This window comes from Echinops telfairi, unplaced genomic scaffold (assembly GCF_000313985.2).
Source record: "Echinops telfairi isolate 266 unplaced genomic scaffold, ASM31398v2 ScPeMD7_2;HRSCAF=8, whole genome shotgun sequence".
NCBI lineage: Eukaryota > Metazoa > Chordata > Mammalia > Afrosoricida > Tenrecidae > Echinops > Echinops telfairi.
Genome location: NW_022103898.1, coordinates 78,817,972 through 78,823,489, shown reverse-complemented (window position 1 = coordinate 78,823,489; position 5,518 = coordinate 78,817,972).

Genomic DNA, 5,518 nt, shown 5'->3' with positions numbered 1-5,518 from the left:
TCGGTGAGGGAGGACTGAAAAGAACCTCAGGTGACCTAAGGCCAGATTCTGAGTCTATATTCCCAGTACTGGCTGCCTCACCTGTTGATTTCTGTGTCTTTCTTGTGGAGCTCTAGAGAGGAATTCTGGGCACTCTCTTTCTAAAAATGATAAATAAATAATAAATAAAAACAAGAGACTACAACTCAGTAACAGAAATACGCATATTTTAAAATGGTGGAAAAAATTGAACATTTTTTTCAAAGAATAATTTATATTAATGAATAAAGAATCAATTTATATAAATAATTAAATTAATATGAAGCTGAAAATAAGAATAAATAAAACATGAAAAAAAGGGTCATATGAGTAAAAATAAGTGTGCAAGTCAAGGAAATAACAGAATGATGATAACCTGGATGTTTTTCTGGAGAAAGTCAATAGTTGCTATATCCCTATGCCTTTATATTTTTATAATACTTTCTCCTTTATATGAATAGTTACATTTACACTAAGCATTTACTTTTTTCATTTGTATGGATTAATTAAAAAGTAAATTAATTCTTGCCTTCTTACAAATGGACATGAAGTAGAAATTTTTCAAAAAGAATGTTTCCCATTTACATATTATCTGATACTTTTTGTTTTGCACATGTTCTGCTTCTGTCACGAATGTCTCAGAGGACATGTTCCCTGAACTACCCATTTCCCTCCCTACCACCAAGCCTATTACACATGCGTTCATTAGTGACGTTTGAAAAATAATCACCAAGGAAAAGTGTGCTTATGTCACTTATTTAAAAAGTGAAACAATTTTTTCAAAGTCAGTCTTATTGGTATATATATCTTCCTCTGCTTACAAAGAATATGAATTTTTCCAATTTAGAGAGATCCTGTTTTAGCGAGATAAGCTATTTTATGCTCCGCTGTTACAGGGATTACAAGATAAAGAAAATCCTCATTTCAAGAGGAGCCAGGATTTCTGTTGAAAAATCTTTGCCTTGTGTGAGTGATGGAATTCATGCGGAATACTGCATTTTCCAGAGATGTCCCTGAGTGTGACTATAAACTCCTGAGTATCAACCATCAGAAGCCAGATTTGTAGCTTCACAAAGACATTCTGGGGCCACATTTTTTCACCCTTTGAAACTATTTGGTTCAGTGAGCCTCTGAGACCACAATTGAGAGAAAATAAAATACTCTTCACTTTCATTCTTCCTTTTTTCCTTCTGTATTTCCTTCTTGCTTCCTCCTTCCTCCCTCTCTCTTTCTCTAGGAAGCATGTCTATAACAAAATAGCTGATGTAATCTGGTATTTCATTATTTATGACAGTTTACTATTTAAGAAGTGTTCCTTTTTAATGAATGACTTCACTATAGTCTAGTTATTTAAAACATGTTTTATACATTAATAATTTGAGGGTTGTATAATGTGGTGTCATTTGGGGGTATAGTAATAAATATCCTGTCATAATCTAACCCCGTTTGAGATCCGCACTGCACTTTCAGGTAAGCAGTGGATTGCTGCCCACAGTCAGTGGTTCACACCCACTATCTGTTCCATGGGAGACCATTGAGTTTATCTGATCCCATAAATATTTACATCTGCCAGAAGTCTCCAGAAGATCACTCTGAATCAGAATCAACTCGATGATAATGAGTCATAAAATATAAACTGTCATTGGGTAACTTCTTTGCTGATGTTTTATTTGTTGGTAATCCAGCCTCCTAATTGACTTTCACATTCACATTCTAATTTTAATTTTCCTCTTCACATCAAGGCCAACTAATATTATGACATTGACCTGAGGCTTGTGGAACATGATTGGACACTGACCTCAGCTTATATGAACAGTATGAGGTGTTTTAGAAAGGTTAGATATTTGTAAGTTGAAGTGAGGAGAATTGATAGGAAGCCTCCAGACTGCAGGTACAATTTATTTCCTTACCACAATTGGAAACTTTGTTGTTTTGCTCTTTGAGAGACTTAACATATTGCTGATGGAAAATTCTAAGTCTTAGGCAAACTAATTTATTTTTTCATTCCTGATTTCTGGAGAGTAACTATGGGGTTGGCATAGAGTGGGAAATGTTAACTACCCTTATATAATTAGGAAAGAACTGTTTTCAAGTAGCCAAGTAGAACACTGTATAACCTCCTGAGGTTTCTGAGGCACATGGGGTTTCTTTCACCAGTGTGGGACAGTGAAAAACTGCTCCGTGAATAATCAGATAAGGATGAGAACCCACACAGCACTTTAGAAACTTGGCTTCTTTCAGTCTAGGACAGTTAGGCAGACCATGTGGCCTATTTTTGATGACTAGTGAGAAAAGAATACTTTCTATTTATAAGGAATTTATTTTAAAAATCGAAGAGTGAGAAAAGTAAATGATTATATGACACAGATCATATGTGCTCTAAATTAATCACTATTTGACCTTTTACAGAAAGATTTGCTAATCCTGGGCCAGGATATCACACTTATTAAAGCATCTATCTGAAAAAAGAATGTAAACTTCACTAAATGGGAAAGTCTGTTCTCAGTCAGAAGGTAAGTATATCATTTACTAAATATGCAATTCACCATTAAGTACTTTCTACATTTTAATTGGGCTGATTGCTGTGTAATCATAGTTAACAATTTCTAATCACAATTATATTGCATGAACTAATTGATACCCTAGAGATAAGCAAAATGCACTCGTGGGGAGCATAGGAGAGGCATCTAAACTAGACTAAGATGTTTCAGGAAGAATTTTTTCAGAGGAAATTACCAACTTACTTAAACTGGGAATAACAATGAGTATTAGCTCAGTAACAGTAGGACATCAAAATTAGAAGATGTTATCATATTGACATGTAGATAAAGATACAAACAAACAAGACCCCTCTCATCCCATGGATTCCAACTCATAGTGACTATGCAGAACAGAACAGAACTGCTCTTTAGAGTTTCTGAGACTGTAAATCTTTACAAGAACAAATGCCGTTATTTTTCTATAATGGAACAGTTCCTTGATCTGAACTGCCAACCTTGTGGTTAACACCCACTGCTTACCCAACTGTGCCATCAGGATGCCTTCCTTATAGACTGTATGAAATTCAAATGCCAATTCAAATGCACTTAGGAATCTGGCAGAGTGGTTATGCCTTAGGCTGTAAACTGTTCAAAACCACCAGCCCCTAGGCTGGTGAAAGAATAGGCTTTCTACTTGTGCAATATTTTACATCCAGAAAACCCACAGGGGCACTTCTACATTGTCCTATAGGATCTCCATGAATCAGAATGATGTCCATGAGCTTGGTTTTATTTTTTGGTAAGCAGATGACAAATGATGTTTTATTTACTTATCACAAAACAAAACCTAAAGCATTGCCATCACAGGGGCTCTACAGAAACATAGTTTTACTTAGGGTACGTATGTGAAATTTAAATTTTGAAATCATTTTATGCCGACAGAAGAGTTGAAAGAACAGTACAGACATTTTATGTCTTTCTTTTACTTTGCTGCTTCCTAATCTTAAGGATCTTACAAAGTCAAAATTGCAAGCATACCTCAGACATACTATGGGTCTAGTTCCAGACCAAAACAATAAAGCAAGGTTTTTGTTGTTGTTGTTACTCCAGTGAACAGTTACAATCTCAGAAGTCCACAGGGGGGTTGCTGTGAGTCAGCATTGACCCAATGGCAGAAAGCTTGGTTTTTGGTTTAGTACATATAAAAGTTATGTTTACAATACACTACACTTAACCAATTGTAGGATAGTACTACATAAATATTTGAAATATTGTGAGCATTACAAAAATGTAACATGATGGCAGGAAGTGAGCACATGCTTTAGGACAAATGAGGTAAACATTTGAGTTGTAAAATCCGTAATATCTGAAAAATGCAATAAAATCATGTATGCCATAATATTAGTTCAATACAAATAAAAGTCCTTACATGGCACAAATGATTAAGGGCTGGACAACTAACCTAAAGATTGGTGGGTCAGGCCTACAGAGATGCACCCTGAAAAGAGCTCTAGTGACCTCCTTCTGAAAGGTCTCGCCTTGAAAATGCTATGAAGTGTTTATTTTGTTTACATTGAATTGCCATGCATCAGAATCAACTGAAATGCAACTAACAACGACAGTAATATTATTAAGGAAATGGGTAGTTAGTTTATTGTGCCAACCTGGTCAATAAACACGTGTGGTGTTAATTGAAGGACGGAGGGATAAATGGCTCAGTGAGCCTCACCTTTCTAGTTCTCAGGTCTCTTGCTTTGTGATAGTCAGACCAGGGTGCAGCTGCCTTAGCCATTTCCTTTCTTCAGCTGGCAAGGCTCACTTCATGCAAGACATCTCTGAGGATGTCTTGGACCTACTCTGATGCAGCCACATGGACCTACTCTGATGCAGCCCAGGGTGCTGGAGCAGCCGCGTGGAGACCCCTGCCAGTACTGAGATGCTTACATGTTCACTGATTTGGCTTTCCTCCTGCAGTCGGCATCATTGCATCTGTTTTGTGAGATGGAGGAGGACTTTGTGGATTGGTGTTGGAAATATGGGTTAATAGGTTAATGTTAGACTTGTGGGCTTGGGCAGCTCTGCATTGGAATGTTTTCTTGATGTGCACTTAACCTTTATATAAAACACTCACTTATACATGAGTTCCTGTGGATTTGTTTCTTTAACGCACCCAGACTAATACAGGAAATTAACAAGTTTAGATTTATTTTTATTTCCCACCTTCTGGGCTGATGTCCTTTTCTCTTTGGTTTTGAGATCCAATGCAGACTGGCACATTTCATTTACCTGCCAGGCCTCTCAGATTCCTACAGGTCTCATTCTCAATTTGCCTTTGTCTTTCATGACCTTGACATTTTCATGGGAATTCCACTGCCATGGGGCCAATTCCTACTCTTGGCAGTGAGGAAAGACAGAGAGAACTCCTCAGAGGGTTTCTAAGTTGATAAGCTTGATGGAAGCAGAGGCTGCATCTTTCTCCAGTTGACTGGCTGATACATCTTGCGTGCCATCTTTGCATCTAGCCGGTGCAATGAAAATAACATGTGATCTCATGATCTTTCTTTGTGCTTCCCAGATGGCTAATGATACTGAGCATGCTTTTTATGTGTTAACCAGATATTTCTCATAGCTTTATTGGTAAAATATGTGTTCATATCTTTATCCATTTTTGACTGGGCTATTTGTGTTTTATTGTTCAAATGTACAAGTATTGTATATTAGATGTTAGAAACATATTGGTTCTATTGCTCCAAAATGTCTTTTTCCAAGTTGATAGGTTATCTTTTGAAAAACATAAATATTTAACCTTTATGAGGTTATAATCTCCTTCTACCTTTGTTTATGGTAATCCAGCATTGGAAACATTTTGGACCATAATTTTTCTCCCAGTTGTCTTCTATTGTTTATGGTTTTATATTTTATGTTTGGGTCATTGGTCCATTTTGAATTGTTTTTGTATGGTGTGAGGTATGAATGTTGCTTCATTTTCCTTCATGTGGAATTCTACATTTGTCAGCACA